This window comes from Argiope bruennichi, chromosome 4, assembly GCF_947563725.1.
Source record: "Argiope bruennichi chromosome 4, qqArgBrue1.1, whole genome shotgun sequence".
In the NCBI taxonomy this organism is placed as follows: Eukaryota; Metazoa; Arthropoda; class Arachnida; order Araneae; family Araneidae; genus Argiope; species Argiope bruennichi.
Window position 1 is genome coordinate 10,186,026 of NC_079154.1, and position 20,463 is coordinate 10,206,488.

At 28.5% G+C, this 20,463-nt stretch overlaps 1 long non-coding RNA gene across 1 annotated transcript in view; it reads right to left on the bottom strand.

The window, feature by feature from the left end:
- LOC129966929 (uncharacterized) overlaps positions 1–20,249 on the bottom strand; it is a 139,510-nt gene extending 119,261 nt beyond the window's left edge. Inside the window, exon 1 of the long non-coding RNA XR_008784316.1 lies at positions 20,010–20,249. This is a non-coding gene — a long non-coding RNA (uncharacterized LOC129966929). The remainder of the gene's footprint in view (positions 1–20,009) is intronic.
- Between the last annotated feature and the right edge of the window lie 214 nt (positions 20,250–20,463).

The window sequence follows — 20,463 nt, forward strand, 5'->3', positions numbered from 1 at the left end:
GATGTCTTACATAGATACTGGCAGGTATATACAATGCATCTCGTCAAGACCATATTTTCATGCATTTGAATCTATACTTATAATAAAGCTCAATGTGTGTGTGCGTGTGTGTTGGCGCTCTACAGGCCAGGTCATTTGACATACAACTATCAATTTGGTACATGTATACCTTAGAGGTCGGGAATGTGCACCTGGGGTCCCTTTTTTCGAAATTTTAATTAGAATTTTAATTATTAATTAAAAACTAACTTTCCCGCCAAAAATATCTTATATTCCCCACAGCCAACTTTTCCGCCAAAAAAATCTTCCATTTCCCCCACCGCCAAATGAGTAAAGCTTCAATTTTTTTTTCTCCCAACAGTAATGAGGCTAGGGTTAACATTTTTCGGTGGATTATTTCAAACGATTCTGTTTATTTTCTTAATGTTTGATGCATTTAAAATTAAACATTATTAATAAATCTATCTGTTCATGATGAATCTGAGAAAATTTTGTTGACAAATTCTTGAGATATTACATAACTTAAGAAAGATATTCTTTAGTGCCCATAAAGTTTAAACGCTCAGTGACTCTATTATAAGTAATCATATTATTAAAAAAAATGCTTTGTTTCAGTAAAAAATATTATTATATTAATTGCAGTTTAGTCATTTCCATTTTAATTTTAAGCATAAATTCTACCGGAACTAACAGAAAATGAGAGAGATACATATTATGTTATGGCTGAAGGACTTTATATTATTATGAGTGAATTACATGACTATCAAAATTTGAAGCTTTAAAATATTTGATGAAGAAGCTATTAAAGTAGTAATTACATAAAATATTTAATTATTAATGTTTAACGAGCATTAAGATTGGCGAACTGGCTGGTCGCCAAAGGCGGCTAGTAATAAATATATCTTATTTTGTAGCCACAAAAACTCTCCCTAAAATAAATACAAAAGTGATCAAAATTTATTATTTATTGATCACTTATTTTATTAGTGATCAAAATTTAATTATTATAATGTTAATATTTAATTATTATAATGTTGCTTGAATACTATAAATGTTACAGATATCAAATGTTAAATCAATTCTTGACTGTTAAATGGTATAAATGTCATATGTAATAGTGTAAAAATATATTTAGGGTTAGCAATCAAATGAACATCATTAGGCATGTGAGTTAATGATTACTTTGAAAAATATAAAGCATTTTAAATCAATAATACTTATATATGATATATGTTATACAATATTTTCTTATCGATAAAAATTTTAATTGAAATGAAAGTATCACTTACAACAATTAATTTTTATATCGTAGATTCTTTAAAAATTACTAAATTCAATAAGTGTTTTTAAAAATTGGTGAAAGATAATTTTTTTCTGTCAGATATTATAATACGAAAAATGATTTTAATTCTTCTTGAATTTTGAATTAACTTACCAATTAATCCATTAAATTAAATAATTTTTATTACATAACCATAATACTACTTGCTAGAGAATTCGAGATTTCAAGATATAATAATATTGATGATTATGAATTAGAAACTATATAGTAGAAAATAATTAAAAATTCTTTTTTCGTAAACTAACAAAAATGTGTTTTTGAAAGCTGTTCTTTTATTTTATTAAATAAATTCAAAGTAAAGTGTAATATTGAAAAATAGAAAAGAAGAAAATAATAAAACTGCTCATAAAATAACTGCATAACTGAAACGAGCTGATATGAGTATTATCTGAAAACATCTGCTTCGCAGCAGAAAGATCATCAGATACCTGCTTTGTTTACAGAAAGGGTTAACTGAGTTATTTATAGCAACCAACGGGAAAGTGCTTATTTGCTATCTGTGGAATCTCCTTAAATACCGATGCAAGAGATTAACACGTTCCGAATAACATTGGTGTGAAAATAGTTAAACTACTCGCACCGATCCGCGATTTAAATAAAATAAAGAAAGAAGGAATCATCATTATAATCTTTCATCTTTTAACTTCATTCTAGAAGACCACTATCTTTCCCCCGTTTTACGTTATCAGAAGTGGGAAATGTTCTTTTGCAAAAGAAGAAAGGTCCGATATGAAAGACAGGAGATAAGTATTTTCGCTAAAAAAGTGTTTATTTATGTTAATAATCTATTTGCTTGCTACGAAAAGGGCAGTGGAATTTATCAGCGAAAAAAAAAAATGAACCGCAAACACCCCTTTGCAACAGTGGAACTGCTTCATGTTTAAACAGAAGAGACCTTTTTCCGTGGTTTGACTTCATTTAGTACGCCTTAATGCTTCTAAACGTTCGAAGAGATTATGCTAATTTTCGTTGACTTTCCCGTTCCGTGCTAAAGCTGATTACCGCGCTGGCAGAGTGGCCAAGCGAAATCTTCCCATGCTCCCTCTCTCTTTGGCGAAGTTTTAGGAAATTTTTCGAAAAAAGTTTTCCACCGAAGAACTTATTTAGAAGTCTATAATGGGCATTTTAAGAATCTCTAGTCGGTGATTGATAGCCAAAGAACACGCGCCAGACTCTGGTTGAGTGGTGAAACTCGAACCTGGGGAGGGGGACAGGAGAGGACATGTGGTTTTGCCGTGGATGGGATATTTAAAGAAGGTTGACCTTCCCACGGTTATTGTTTTAAAGTTTAAAAATCTTTGAAATTTTTTTTTGTTCGCATGGAATGCTTGGTCACGAACATATGGGAAACTTCTATTTTAAAACTATGATAGAAATATTTATAAATAAATGTCGAAACTCGGAGACCTGCTATAAAGTTAAAGAAATATCATAGTTTCGATGTAGTGAAAAATTACTTATTATAAAGGAAGACAGTTAACATCCGAAATTTTTTCCCAATGAATTTTATAAGACTACAAGATGCTAAAAAAGTTCTTCTTGGCAAGCTGGAAGGCAAAGGTAGATTCTTTTACATCTAAGTTAATATCTGGCAACATAAATTGTTCATGTTAGAAACAGTCAAAATTAGGACGTGAAAATCACTTTTCAGCCCTTAACTTCTAAGATATTGCAGTTATGGAAACACTTCAAATACAAAAGGTGTTCGTATTAATGAGGTGCTAATTTGACTAACTAGATTTATTTTTCTATCTTCAATACTAAGAAAGTTATAGCGAAAAGAAAATTTCAAACCTCTTCTCACCATCATTTCCCTTGAGCAAGATGGACCATTTAGGAAGTCGTCCGATATTTTTCATTTCTAACAAGATATTCCTAACCAGTTAAAAATCCAACCAAAATTACTCTGGTTATCCCATTCACAAGATAACATGGTGAAAGTGTTATATGTATATGCATATTCTTATATATATATATATATATATATATATATATATATATATATATATATATATAAATTTTTGAACGAAGGGTGGTTTTGGGTTCTAGGGACCGTGATCGATGAAGAAATTTTAGCGAAGTCTTGCCATGAAAACCATTGCAATAGGTAGTCTTCCTATAAAAATCAATCTAAAAAGGGGTAATAGTGAAATTTTTGAAATAGAGAAATGAGATGTTGTTGTTAATGAACAAACATCGTTAAAAATAGACTTTAATGTGTATGTAAAATTATTTAATTTGTTTTACTACTACATCATTAATTTAACCCTTTCTAAGGCCGTGGGAAGTATGCTTCCCACCAAATTTATCAATCTTTGTATGAAATTATGCAGGTTGGCATAAGTTCTGACAAATTTTTTTAGAAAGACAGAAACTTAGATGCTTCAGTTCTTTATCTCACACAAAATGATGTGTCTTGGTTTGTCACTTAATTATTAATTAACCAAATTAATTAATTAACCGAATTAAATTTATCTAATAAACTAAATGAATCCCTTTTCTTATTCTAATTTCAAGCCTAAAAATATTTGAACATAATATGACTAGAAAAAAAATGGCCCTTTAAAGGGTTAAAAAACAAATCTAAAAATTCTAGTGCGATATATTGATAGTATGCTTTATTAGAATACATTCGATTTGAAATATTTCGCAAATATTTAATTCTTGTCTTTAAAACGATTTTATATTAGCACAGAATCAAAGCAACTACTGTCACAGAATCAACAAATGAATTTGAACTGAAAACTTTCTGCAACTCACCCTTGAGTCGCAGAATCGAATATACTAGCTCAGCTTGATATAATTGCTTTGAGGCGAATATAATAGCTCAAAATCCGAAGAAACTCATTGCAATTCGACATATAGATTTTAGAACTAAAGTTTAGATACATTTAAAATTTGAAAAAAAAATCTATCATTATAAAATGACGCTTTTTCTCTATTTAATTTTTTCTAGTATGCTAGGGAATATATAAAATAGCGTCATTTTTAAATTGCATGTTTTGTGAAGATCATTGTGTCACATGATTAATGAAATTTATTATAAATTATTTTTATTGTAATTAATTTTTATTATAAATTATTTTTTTCTGCCGTGTTTTTATTTATGTTAAGACCAAAATTTATATTCGCTTTCCAATATCGCGTTCATTCATATAATTCATCAAAGTGAAAAATAGTAAATATTTTTATTTATGTAATCATTATTATGATTAAAATGAAAATCGAATTCTTTAAAATATTGCAGAATTCAAAGGTAATTAGATCTCATGAAAAAATAGGAAAAATGTATAAATAATTGCTTGAATTTTGCGATTGCAGAAAATCGTCTCCTTCAAATAGAAGTTTTCGAAGTTCTTATTAGAAAAAAAAATCATGAATAATAATTCAGCGGCAATTGGTAATGGAAAATAATTTGAAACGTTGTTTTTTTTTAAATTTTATTTTCGTTTTTATCGGTTGCATTGCACCAAGACAACGTTTTTCATGCAATATGTCCAAACAAATCTCCTAATGGGGAAATATGTGAGAACCAAATGTGAAAGTCAAAAAAAAAAAAAAAAAGATTTGAAGATAATTTTTCATTTAGTATTTTGATTGTGAAAACTTATATGAAATTACGCGTATGTGTAAATCTGTATGAATTAATTATACGAGTTCAAAATGTGAAAAAAAAAAGAGTAAAAGTTAATTTTTCATTTAGTGTTCTGACTAAGAAAACCTATATGAAATTACGTGTACGTGTAAACCTATATTAATTAAATACACGAGTTAAATACAAAAAGGGAATGGAAGTTAGTTTTTCATTTATTATTCTATTTACGAAAACTTGTATGAAGTCATATTTTGGCAGAAATAATTAAAGTAATAGATACGTGATTGTGTAGAAATAAGAGTTCAATTAGTGGGTTTAGTTTAAAAATAATTAATTTATCAAAGCAAAAACTATACAAGATATTTTGAAATATTTATAAGAAATAGTTAAAAGAAAAAAAGAAGGAATCCTTCAAACCAATATGAAAGCAAAAAGCTGGAGAACTTTGAGTATGTTCAATATGATTTTATTTAAAGAAATGAATGGTCTGATACACTTCGATAAAAAAAAAAAGCGCATAATGAAAAACAACATTGTGCTTGGTGAAACATTCGTCATATTCATTATAGCATAGCGACATTTTACGGTATCGAGGTTGACTTGATTTATTTGAAAGAAAAAAAAAACTTTAACTTCCTTTATTTTTTGTCGGAAATGCGTCAAACCAGTGCTTGAACTGATCAATTTATTGTGTTCTGAATCAATAAATAGAAGCAAAACGGTTTTTATTTATATATATTCTATTTTGACACTTTTTCAAAAACAAGAGTTATTTATCTACATTTTTTATTTTTAAATATCAACAACTTAACTCTACATATTTGAATATACAGAATTTTGAATATAAATTGCCAAAATGAGCAAAACATGAATTTTTCTTCCTAAAATTTTATCTTGAATTATATATATTTATTTCAAATAATACAGCACTAAAACATCAGTTGTTACTTAAAATGAATAAATACAGAGGAGTGTGTATACTTTCTCAAAAGTATCTGTAAATTTTTTCAAAAGTAATCTTTTTTTTAGAATACTTTTTTGAAATGTAAAATATTTATTTAATGAAGAAAAATAATTGAAATGTATAAAATAAATACGTAGCTAAAAAATAGGATATCTACTATATATTAAAATAAACATGAAATTGCAATTTATCTTTCAGTTTTTTTTAATTGTTAAAATTCTGTGTAGTAAAAAAACATAAAATTATGATGCATAATGTATATTTGATATAAAAAAGTGTATGAAGAAATTATGTTTTAAATGAAATAAAATTACACCCAGTTTTGTTTCAAATGTATATTTATATGACACTAATGAAAAGTTTAGTGGAAAATTTTAAATGCAAATACCTGGTACAGTTAAAATTATAACTTTTAAAAATATAGCATTTGGTTTGAAATTATTTTTTTTAAAAATGTGCTTAAAGTTTTCATATTCTAATATATGTACATGTGCTAAAAATTCAGAACTGTTAGTCAACAATATATAAAAAAAAATGTAGAGATTTCGTTGCCACCGTAAAACATTTGTATGGTTTGTAAAAAAGGGAAATATGATTCATTTAAATTTCATGATTTTTTTAAAAGTAAACTGCATAAAAATTTTATACTTCTAAACATGAAACGTATGTAGTAAAAAACTTTATAGTTATAGTGTCTTATTAAATTACATTACATTCTATAAATTATTATACGAAAAAACTGTCTAGTTAATTGCTATTTCTTTGTTTATCGTCTCTCCCTATACATCTTTGACAAAGTATTAAATTAATGTCATATTATTTTTAATGTCATAACTATGCTTTTCAAGAACTTCTACAAATCTCTAACATAAATAAATATAATTTTTATTAACACTACATATGTTCTATCGAATAAATTTGCAAATTGAAAGAATAAAGCTTTTTTTAGCACAATCCAAAGCATAATGCTTACTTTTTAGCATACTTCAAGGTGTAACGGGGGGAAATGGCTGAAGAATATTTACGTAACCTTCAGATGGATGGTAAAATAATATTTCTATTTTACTGTTAAAAATAACAGCAAAGGAATAAAAAGATATGCCTAGAACAAATGCATCTGTGTAGGTTGTAAAGGATTGTTTTCATAAAATTTTTATTTTAACTTGATTTTCCTACAAATATAATACAAATGATGCTAAAATAAATATTTTATCAAATAAATTTCTTCAAGTAATAAGAAGCAACAACAATAAAGCGATAAGAATCAAATCTAACTGATAACAACATGCATACATTTTTTGTTCAAAGATGAATATTCATTATTGCTGCTTTATAAATAAAAAGAACCATGAAAAATTATGATTTAAAATTCGCCTGCTATTTTTCTGTGGCTTTTATTAGATTTTTTTCGTAAAAAAATCCACAAAAAACGCTACAAACGTTACTCAAATAATAATAAAATACAATTTCCATTGAATCAAATTCTTCAAACGATTTCGTGTAGCATCAAAAATATATTTAAGAAAACGCCAATACTAGGAAACTTTAACTGAGCTCAAACAGATATCGAATATTAAGCCCCGGCAATATTCTTTTCTTGTTTGGCTCATTTCGATTCCGTAACGTCTTAAACACCGGGCAACTTCAGAAAGCGTGGCAGAAAAACAATAGGAGGGAAAAAATAAAAACCCGTAACGGTTAAAGAAAGTTGAAGGGAATTTTTCCCTCTCTTTTTCCACATGTCTTAGATTTCCTTTATGTTGCATTTGAGTATCGTAACTTTCGATATTGTTTTTCGATATTGGATTTCTGAAGATTAGGAGGGATTAATCTTTGATAAAGAAAGGAAACCAAGGTCAAGAAAAAGGGAAGAGAGTCATTCCTGCTGTTAGCAGGCCATATGCCGCCATATAATGGGTTAATAGTGCTCAAATGGTGACAGAGCTATATTACTTATAGGAGCGGGATTTTTTTTAAACCCTGGGAGAAATATGTAGGAATGAGAAAAATGATATTTTATAATGAAATAAACTGTAAATTGATTTCAAAATGTTATGGTTTTTAAAAATGTGAAATAAATGGAGTTTTGCAAATGTAGAGAACAATATATATATGTTTTTATGCTGCGAGTAGAATGTTTGTAAATAATTCTAAAAGGATTCGGATATGATATATCCAATAGAATGCTAGTGATATAATTTTAAAAGGATTCAGACATGATATATCCAATGGAATACTAGTGATATAATTCTAAAAGGATTCGGATATGATATATCTAATAGAATACTAGTGATATAATTTTAAAAAGATTCAGACATGATATATCTAATAGAATACTAGTGATATAATTTTAAAAGGATTCAAACATGATATATCTAATAGAATACTAGTGATATAATTTAAAAAAAAGATTCAGATATGTTATGTCGAGAAAATGACATATCTAGTAGAATGTTAGTGATATAATTTTAAAAGGATTCAAATATAATATATCCAAAAAAATGATTTATTCAGTAGAACGTTTGTGATATAATTCTAAAAGGACTCAGATATGATATAACCAAAGAGTTACAAAATATGAAATTATAGTTTTCGAGCGATTTTGTTTGTAAGTAAAAGATGGATTGGAAACGAGGAAATTTTTTTGGAGTATTTAACAAAGATAGAAAGAAATTGTAACATAATATTAATGGGAATTCTTTTTAAATATGGTTAAATTTGGCCTCGATTTCATTTCCATTATTAACGGACTAAACAATTTATTATATTTCGTTTTTAGAAATACGTAACATGCATATTAGACAAAATTTCAAGTTTACAATCCATATTCCTATAGTATAAATTTATATATTATAATGGTTTTATTTAGGCTTTCATAGTAATAATTACATGATCGAAGCTAATTGAATTTTAATATCAATTGCCCATTACCTATTTGGAAAAGAAAATGCACTACAGGGTAAAGCATTAGGATTTCGGACAAATTCTTAAGTTGAATCTTACTTTTTGCATGTAAATTCGCATCTCACATATATAAAATTATTTCCTCTTTCTATTTCACCAAAAGAAAACAAATGTTTCTATCTTTACTATTTACTGTGTGCGAGTGTTTTCCGCAGGTTCTTTGTTAAAAAAAGTATATCAAACATTGTTTGTGAAATAGAAATTTTGTCTGACTCTGAAGGTGAAAAAAAATGTTCAAGTTTAGCTTAGTTAAGTTTAGTTATATTTGCGTCCAGTTTTAACGCAATAAAAGGGCTATTTTGGGATGAGTCTTGTAATTTTGAACCGCGGTCAGATGACGAGGACGATACCTGAGTGACACGCCCTCTCCAAACTTCCACACCACACCAGCTAGACAGTCTCTGTACAATGATAGTCTGTCAAGTATGACTACTCTTTTGTACTAGTTCAAGTGCAATGGTACTCTGTCCGCGTACTTGAATACAATTACCGGAAAACGCAGTGAAATGCTATGCATTTAGCACGAGATCTTGATATTAGTATCGTAAATCTGTTGAAATCTTTCTATAGGAAGAGACATTACTCAGAAATGCATATTCTATTTTTTTCAATATGACGGAGCTAAACACAAAATATGCCGTATTGTGAGAATATATGATAAAGTGAAGGGGAAAGCACTCTAGATGGAAATTTATATACAAGACAGGTCTCATTGTTAATTCAATAACATATATGGAAAATTTCTGAAAGCATTTTAGAATTATGTATTTTTTTTCAAGTTTAGCTTAGTTAAGTTTAGTTATATTTGCGTCCAGTTTTAACGCATTTTGGGACGAGTCTTGTAATTTTGAACCACGGTCACATGACGAGGACGACACCTGAGTGACACCCCCTCTTCAAACTTCCACACCATACCAGCGGAAGGACGTTTGGACCCGATGGATTTAACATGCACCAGACCCACTTATACCACGGTTCTTCAATGGAATCGGGTCGAAGCCGACACTTTACCATCAGGCCATCGCAGCTCAACAGCAACAACAACAACAAAAATGTTCAAATAAAAAAAATAGCATTGATGATTTACTTTATTATTTCCTTATATATTTCTATCTATATCTATATATATATGAAATATACATCATTAAATGAACAGGATAATCATCAGTAGAAACATATCTCTTTATTTCCTTCTTAGGAATTCATATAACTTTTCACCTTTAATAGGATTTTTAAGTTTCTGTATTGAACTATCAGCAGGCACCATGCAGAATAGACTCGCAGCATTGATGCCAAAACCAGAAAAAAAAATACTTGAACGCCTTATAGCTTGTTGTTTACCAGTGAAGAATCTTCTGTTAAAAAGGTGATCTGGGTTTTTTTTAAGACGTGAGTTTTATGTGGTACGGGAGATTCACGAAAGATAGTCAAAATTTCAGCAATCGTATTCTAACAGGCGTCAGAAAATAATCAGAGTGACTTAGATGTTAAGGTAAAAGCATTTGTAAAATGTTTATATATAGCAGTAAAATTTAAAAAAAAAAAACAAAACCCGCAGAAAATCTTATTTAGCTCATATATGTTCATTGGTTATCTCTTTCTAATATAAAATAAGAATAAGCAAGTATTGTTGTCATAAAAAGATATGCAATACGAATTGCTATGACGAATTGTATAACCAAGATATAACAGTATATTTATATTTCTCATAACGAATACGATAGAGTGCATATCCAAGCCAAATCACTCATGTAAACAGAAATATTTACGCTAAAAATATGCTGAATAAAACAACAGTCTCAAGGCTATTTTTTTAAATCTGACCTTAGAAAGTTAATGTGAACCTTTATATCAAAATCGAACTAATGACTTTCGGAATGGAAGCAAATGCCAAACACTCAAGGTTAACAAACAAACGTCGTTGTTTAAATAATGCGGATTTAAGCACGTGTGTTATACTTGGAAATTCCCTTAATTCTTTTGTGATTAATTTTAGTGTTTAGAATTTAAAATAATAAATTCTCACTGAAATTTAATTTCGATTCATTGTTGATATTTCAGATAAATTGGTTTCGATTCTGACTGTATAATCGATAGTTTACCGATTTAATCATTTACTGTATTGTAAAAATCAATATAGGAATTCATAATACAGTTAGATATTTTATTTTTTCAATGATTTATATTATATAATTTGTTTTGGAAAATGTGTTATGCTTTTAATTCACATTAGTGTCAGTAGAATATTTCATATGTTAATGGATTTCACATAAACATTGTATCCAATTATAACGTCTAAAAATGAACGATTGGTTCCTAACTTTTAACTTTAAAGTACGTTAACACGATTCATGCATGATACCTGAACAAAACCAATTAAATGGTTAAAAATGCAGTAAAATATATAAATTTGAAGTCTCCATCAGAAACTGTTTCTTCCACAAAACAATCATAGGGCATACTAAAATTAATTTTCTTCTTTTTTAGTTTTTTATATTATTTTATCTTTAGTATTTATAAAAATAAGTAAAACATTTTTTTATTACTTTTTGATGCATTGAAATTCTGGAACTATACACTGTTTTGTTTTCTCGATGATACTGCAATATCTTAATATTCTTATAAATTAATTGTTATTTAATCTATACTAATAATAAAAGTGTGTATTTGTGTTGGCACTACACAGGCCAAACTATTTGATCTACAGCTACCGATGTTGGCCCATGTATATTTTGGAGGATGCGAATTTGCAACTCAAAGAGACTTTTTTGAAACTTTAATTAAAAATTAAGCTGAGTTTTGGCATTTTCCTGCAATAACCTCTTAAAATATTACCGTAAAAGATTCATTTTGAATAGTTTTAAATTTTTTTTAAAAAATTATCCTTTTAACGATTCTAATTTAATAGCCGTACAATTTTTTGTTGAATTTTGGCAATTTTTTTTAAGGAAAATATTCCTTGCCTAATTTTCAGGAGTAGATTACATTGTTGCCTTGAAATTCAAACATCTTTCATTGATTGTTTGATAGCGTGATTTTCTATCATTGCCAAAGGCTAAGGAATAAGAATTTTCTTCAGTATATGTGAAAATCACGAGATGGTTAAAAATGTGAAGTTATAATACCACGAAAAATTTAGAAGATAAATGGACCAGACTTTTACGCCTTTTTAGAACCATGATATCATAGTATTGGTCCCCTTTAGAAAGGTTCATGTACTGAGTAGATGAAGTATAGTAAAGCTTGAGCAAAACAATAAAAATAACTCGACTTTAATGCCTGACAATTTGAATGAATCTTAGACATGAAAATGTATATAAATAATTTAATTGGAATTTCTCCGATGAATCAGCTGATCACTAAAGATGATCAGTTTATCTAAATATTTAAAATAACTATTTAAGTGAAAGAACCTTTCAGTCCACTAACGATTATACCCATTTCAAAAATTTTTATTTTGATTAATCTAACACATCATTTATGGCCATCGTAGCCCCTGCACTTTTGAAAATTATTCAAAAACATTCGTCACTATGTATTTTCTATGGAAGAAAATTGAACTGAATAAGTTCATGAACAGAATGTCTTAAATTGAATTGAATAAGTTCATGCATCATCAATGGTGACTCTCTTACATTGTCCTAATGTTTGAGATATATCTCGAAAGAAAGCTCTAAGCATTAGTAAGTGGACCGATTGCGCCCATTGGCGGGCATTGCTAACTAATCAGAATATTCGATGTTCATATTCCAAATTTAAAGTAGTACCTTTTTTGTTGTGATAAGATGCAATTCATGAAGATTGGCTGGAAAAATGAATTAATACTATGACGAACAGCTAATCGCTAAAGGCTGCATTTACTATAACAAAATACTCTTTTAATTTGCATTCATTAGTATTCAGAGTGGGTGTCAGATACATATATATATATATATATATATACATATATATATATATATATATATATATATATATATATATATATATATATATATATATATATATATATATATATATATATATATATATATATATATATATATATATACATATGTGTTTGACCTACTCATGTAACTCAATGCAGTCACATTAGACAGAACTTTTATTTTACTATTGAAATATTCCATCCTTCATTTAACATTTCCCAGCCAATTCCTCCAGAAGTGGAAACCCCTCATGACTTTTTCCAATTTATCCCTGGTTACCCGCCATTTATGAAAGGGATAATAGGAAGGATTCGGCTTCAATAGTCTCATTAAAGACACTTGACACATCTATACATTTCGTCAAAGACAGAAGAGGGAAAATCTATACCATTCAATCCTATCCCCCCTTTTCTTTCTTTCTTTTTTCTAATTTCTTTCTTCAACGTTGTCTTGACTGACACTAAAGAAATTGTATCCGCCTTTTTTCCACCTTAGCTCTTGAATGGAAGATTTCAAAAAAAGGTTTAATGAAAGCACTGATAAAGCATTGGTATTGGGTGTCCGAGACAAGTTTCACTTGTTTCGAAACATTCACGAGACTCATTTTCAATTAACTTCCTAATGCGGCATTTTATTACCTTTTTATGGCTTTTATGTCCCAATTACTTTCAACTCTGCGGATTGGTTCCGTCTAAATTCTGAAGTTATAGCATTATTTGTGTGTATCTTTTAAGATGCTCATTTTATTTATACCACATTTTAACAGTTCTGTGATCTGAAACAGAGGTTTCCATTGGTGATACATGAACCCTTGGGGTACTTAACGAACTAACTATAGGCATATGAAAAAATACGCAATAACAGAAAATAGCAGTTTACGCAGTATCCGGAAGCGAAGCAGCATATAAATATTAAAATGAAAACAAAAACGTTATGGAAAAATGGTTCCTAAATTTAGAAGATAATTTCTGACAAATCAAATTTTTATGATTAATGAATTTAATTATATCGGGATGAATTAAGTTTCCCTCAGCTATTTTAAGCTAGGATGATATGCGTGCATGTTGTTTCGATTAAAAATGTTATTCGTCGAGTTGTCAAACAAATAAGTCAGCAATCAGGAATAAATTTTATGTATTATAAAATATTAGTATTATTGTTAGACTTCTTCAGTTATAATTGATCAGAACAATTCAGTTATCCTAGAGTGCTGGGCTAAAAAAAGATGTACATTGATCCGATGAAAACGAATGTTACCAAGTTCTGAAACAAATCAATCATCAAAAAGGTACAAATTTTATGAATTATAAAATAGGATTATTATATACATGATGGATTATATTAAATGGATTATATATATAGGATTATTACTAAGATTTCCTCAACTATAATTGGTAAGAATAATTTTTACGTTCACTATTATAATACTTATATTATCCGCTGGCCACGGCTACCAAATATTTAAATTTACCACTATCTAAATTCATGTGAAAAATTAAGCTCAACAAGTTCGAAACCGATAGTATTAAAAGAAAAGTACAAAAACTTGGTGATATGCAATAAAATATTTAATGCCAATCAAGACTACAGACCTTTTAGGAAGTCCATATTGGTCATTAGCGTATATTATTCACAAATATGGCATCCAATAGATATGAGATAATATTACTTAGTTCGAATTTAATTTTATCAAATTTAACACCATGAAACAAGCTGAAAAACTGAAATGAATGTGTCTTTTATCTGAACAGATGATTATGGCATTTAGTAATTTCTAGTTTTCATTAAAAGCTAATGCGAATTATTGCAGCGTCGCTTTCATTCATTAGGGTGTGGATATTATATTATAGTAAGAGAAAATGTGAAATCAAAAATACATTTGTCTTTTTGATTAGTTTGATTCTGTCAATACTCAAAACATTTAACATTATTAATAAAATTCTCTTCTATGGGATGAGGAAAAAAGGGAATTCTAAAATAAGTTTAGTTATAGTAACGTCCCGTTTGGAAGCAACTCGAGAGCTATTTTGGGATGGACTTCGTCATTTTGAACATCGGCTAGATGACGTGAATGACACCTGAGCTGGCATTTCCTCCAAACGTTCGTACCACACCGAATGGAGGGCATTCGGTTCACGATGTCAGAACGAACATGCACCAGTCCTGCCGCTTCCGAGTAGTTGTGAATTGAGTAGTCGAACTGGTCTTCCAGGGATAAGCGGAGCAGTGACGGAGTCAAGCTACTGCTGAACTAAGCTGTGCGCTACTGTTTGCAGTAGAGAGTCTTGTTATATGCTGCTATGTATGCTGTTGTTGCTGCACGTCTCGGCTGAAGATAATCGTCTTTTGTGCGGTATATAGTTGTCATCTTTGTGCTGTCCTGTGTGTCTTCGTGTAAATAAACGTCGTTGTTTTATTTTCTACTGCCGCCTGGTGATTGAGCGTTCTTCACACCATATAACTTCCATTATTCAAACGAACCCGGAAAATTTCGTAACAATATTTGAGATAATCTTCGAGAATTCTTTATTATAAAAATAACTAATTAAAAAATGGAATACTTCGCCAAAAAACATTAATACGAGAAAAAAAACACCCATCTAAACCTACAAAATAATTAAAAAGCTTATTCCCAGTATTATTTCTGTACAAGTGAGTTATACAACTCTTAGTCGTATATAAATATCTTCTATAACTTAAAAAAACATGTGATCAAACAACTACAGGAAGTTGTTCATTCATTCATACATTCTCAAACTAACCAGTCTCTTTAAATTCATCTCTAGAGCCAGTATAACATATGACATTGATTATAAAAATAGAGACAGAATATATCTACAGTAACACCAAGCAAAAAAAAAAAAATAATAAAATAGTTTGCTAATTTTCACACACACATGCCTCCATTGATTAGAAGTCTGATAAAAATCATTCAGATCTTAGCTTCTAATGTTTTGATGAAAGAAGGTTAACTATATAGACATAGCTGACCAGAGCGATTGCTTTCATGAGATACAGTAAATTAAAATTATTCTTTTAGGAATTGGTATTTATCTTTAGAAATATTTATAGTATTTGCAATTCTGCAGACCGTTATTAATTCTTGAAGAGTAGAACTTGTTTTTTTCCGTCTGAGTTTTATTGCTTTCGTCTGAGGCTCGCTCTTGAGGTGGTATTCGTATTGAAATGCACAGAGAAAAACATTATTTAGTTTGGTATGGAAATAAGAAAACAACAAAAATCAGAAAACTCTAAAATGATGTCATTTTATAAAAAAAATGATTTCAGTTTTGTAGTCTTTGGGCATGTTCGGCCTTAAAAATATATAAATTGAATCGATATTATTTCTTAGATTAAAAACTCTTTTTTGAAATCTGACTGATATGATGGTAGAAAAGTGACATTAAAAATAGTTTTGCCATTTTTATAGAAGATTTTTTTTAAGATGACAAATAAAAATTGTCTTTGGTTCAAGATATGAAAAAAACATTTCCTGAGTATTTTTTAAAATATCTTTTTAAATAACTAAAAATGAGATTGGGCTTTGTGAATCTTTTTGCAGCGTCAAACAACCATTTTCTGTCCTCTGCATTATTATTTATTCTCACAGATTTCAGAGAATATCATTCAGTTAAACAATGAATAAAATTTGATATAATTTTAAGTCTTTATACTTTATTTGGTATTGAGTAATGATACTGAAATCAATTCATTCCGAATGATTCAAAAATAGCAGATTTAATACGTGTATTTTTAAAGAAAGCTAAGTACAGAAGCAACTTCGGCGGTGCACTTTATCTACCCGAAGAAGCCACCTTATGAAATAATATTGATATGAAATCGTCCTATAGTTGTATAGTAGGAGAAGTTCAAGAAATTAGGTCATAGATAAAGATCCTCCATTCCAAGAAAAATCAAAGCACAAGTAGCAAAAAAACTGCAGAAGAGTTCAGAAAAACGGGACTAATAAAATAAAACCACAACACACAAGGAAATAGCAAATCGTTATTAAAAAAACAGGAAAAACATAATAGCGCTGAAAGTGAAACTAGATACTCAATCTGCAATCAACATAGAGAAAGTATTGACTTATCTTGTCACCGCTTTTAATGTGTGTCTCGTCTTTTATAATTCCCCAAAAGGATGCAGAATTTTCTAGAAGGATCTTCGAATCTCGGTTGCTAATAAAGATACCGGCTTAATATTTTCATTAAAAAATCACCAAATGTATTCCAAATTTATCACCAAGTCTAGGAATAATTTATTTTGTATGTATTGAATCTCTATTAAAATGCCTGTTAACTTCCCTTCCTTACTTTGAGAATACTTATGCAGTGAAATAATATTACAAATTCGTAAAACAAATTATGAAAATATATCGATCATTTCTGGAGTAAAGAATACGAGTTTTTAGGTACTGTTGTACCTATTTTATTGAAACTTGAACAGAACTATTCGTTCTGAAACCAAAACAAATCTTGGTTTACAGAACGTAACAGATGATATCAGTTGTACTATTTTAGACTTGGTGAAAAAGCCCACCACTATATACTTTTATTACGTAACTAATACACATTTCATATCAAATTTGAAAATTATATTTATTCATTCAAGTATTCGCATAATAAGCTCATTAAACTGAGTTGTATAACTAACTAATAGACTGCATTAAATGATAAAGAAAACATTCAGCAACAAAAATAATGATAATGTAGCCAGCCATTGAATGCCCAAGAAAAAGAAATAACCTGTTAATGCGAACCTACATGCTTCTATTGATCCGAGTACTGACCAAAACCATTCAGATCTTTGCTTCTAATGTTTTGATAAAAAGAGAAACTAACTATATGGTCACATTGGCTAAGAGTGCTTGCTTTCCCAAGATACAGAGATAGGAAATTTTTTCCGATAGAAACTAGTATTTACTTATAGATAGACTTAAGTATTTGTTTTTCTAGAAACCGTGATTAAATCTGCTTGAAGAACATAAAAATACTGCTCTTTCAAAATATTATTGCTACATTTGTGATTCGTTCCCTACGGGATAAAATTCGAAAGAAAAGTTATATTCAGTTTTGATATAAAAGCAGATAACAAAAATCTAAGAATTCCAAATTGGTGTATCTTTACAAAAGAATAAGGTTTTAGTTCAACTTTGTCTTTTTCTTGTCATATCTGCTTTGTGCTCAAAATTATATAGACAAGGATGACATATTTACTTGAGACGAAAGAATAATTGAAAAAAAATCTCTGTTGAAATATTGCGAGTTATTTGTCTTGTGGTCAAAGAATGTGGCTGGACAGTGTAACGCCATTTTGATGGAAGAGTTCGAAGATGAAAAATAAATTTTCCATTCGATTCGCATGATTTCCGAATTCCAGGAGAAAATAGAACTCGTGATTATATCCCTCCAATGGGGTTCTTTCTGAAAGCTTTTTTTTAACAATTCTTCTAAGGCAATAGATATATATATCTTATATTTAAAACTCCTTATACTTTATCTCTAAGTTTTGTACTTATAAAGAGAGCCTGTTATATTCTACATAAACGGAATCTTGCTTATTACTTGTTCATGTTGATATTTCATTTTGATTACTCAGATCTTGGCTTTGATTCATTAAAATTATTTTAATTTAAAATATATCTTTAAAGAATCACAGATAGATCCACCTGCATTAAAACTTCAACACAAAAGATTCTGAAAAGCCATTGCTGTAAAAATACTATTGAAATATAAGTACTATTTAATTAAGATAAAAGTCAAATAAAATAAAAGTACTATTTACTATTTTTAATTAAAGTTAAAAACCAAATTATTAATCAAAACCGACAGAATTTTTAAAAAAAATTCAAACTTCAATATTTCTTGCAAAAATTCCTTTCAAAAACATGGATTATTTAATAGACATGTTTACAGTTATTTTAATTAATGACTCTCAATGTAATTTTTTAAATATAAAATTTTGCAATTTAATTCTTAGTTGCTTTCTTGTTTTCTATAAATCAGAAATTGTGTACATTTTTAAGTTTCTTATGATATAATATTTTCAAACTTAATAACGAGTTTTAATTAAATTAAATTTTGATTCCGTGCTATTTCCGTATATAAGAAGCGAGTTTGAAAAGTAAAAAACAATTATACAATGATGAGTCTGATTCGCGCATCGAATTACAATATTTTTAATATTTGATCAGCAATTAAGTAAACGCATTAAGTAATTTCAAAATTACAAATTGCAAAAATTACAAAAACGATTCAATATCTCAAGTACCCTTATATTAGTAGAGGTATTAAAATAAAAAAAATGTTCCAAATAGGATTTGTCATCTAATAGGGAAGTTAAACAAATTCGTAAGAGGTGAGAGGATGCTGTTGTTTTGTATGCTAGTAAAAGCATAGTTAAATTTTTTATTTTTTCCATCCTTTTAATAAATTTTTTTTTCAATCTATTAACCAATCAGAATTTATTTTATTATCACCTGTTCTATGATAACAATTCAGTAAAGATGAGACATACTCTGTACATTTGAGGGATTTACAATTAAATGACTGTAAATATTTAAAATATTACAATTTGGAATAATAAACGAACCAGTTATATGAAAGCCTTTAAAAAGACGTTTCAAGCTATTTTCTACCGCGGCAGAATCGTTTTAGATCTAAGAAGAATACTTGAATGGAAATTTATCTTATATTGTCGCATCTCAATATGAGTCTGATATTTTTCGATTAGATCTTCTATGCTCCAAAATTACCGAATAATTTCCTTTAAACATTCCTTTTTTCCTGGAATTCTAATCAAATTTTGAAGTCCTTTCTTAACGTGTATCTACTATCATTCAAATAATTATTATGCCTCAAATCCTAATTCCCTAGTTCTAAAAGTATGCTCAACAGAGTGTATTAAATCATTTTATCATTATAAAATAGTTGCATTTAACCATTTTATCACTGTGTATTATTATCATAGCAATTTAAAGTCATTGTGATTTCTTATAGATATTATTATGTTAAAAATTGGTTAAAAAAACGAAAACATTTCTTATTAATATAAAAGCAAAGTTTAATTTTTTTATTTAAATTTTTATTTCTGGACTAACGAATTAGATTTGTGACTATAACTTTTTGGCAAAAAAGGCATGACTTATAATGTTTATTATATATCCAAGCATGATAATACACATGATTATAAAATACCGAAAATAAAACTGCTTACCTTTTTTCGCAAAAGTCTGCTATGAAAAATTCATACTGTTTATGATAATATTAAAGTCGAGTAATCCAAATACTGCAAATATGGTATTTTTCCCCTGCTATTTTTCTGATATTACAGAAGAACATTTCATTGCATTTTCACAACTAAGTAGTTTTCTGGAAACTATAGATGCCTTTTGCTTGTCCAGTGTTGTTGTAGCACATTTCCATAATTACGAAAACATAAAAATATAAACAACTGCGAATTATACCTTACTCAGGTATAAACTAGAAGCACTAAAATATTTCTCTAGGAGAAAACTCATGATAATAATCTGCCATTGCCACCTAACAAACAATACTTTGCATTTTATTCATTTATGAAATCGCCCAAATAAGTTTTGTTCATCGTTTTTCCACGTGAGATAAAATAACTAATAAAAATAAGTATCATAAAACTTGGCGATCATATCAGA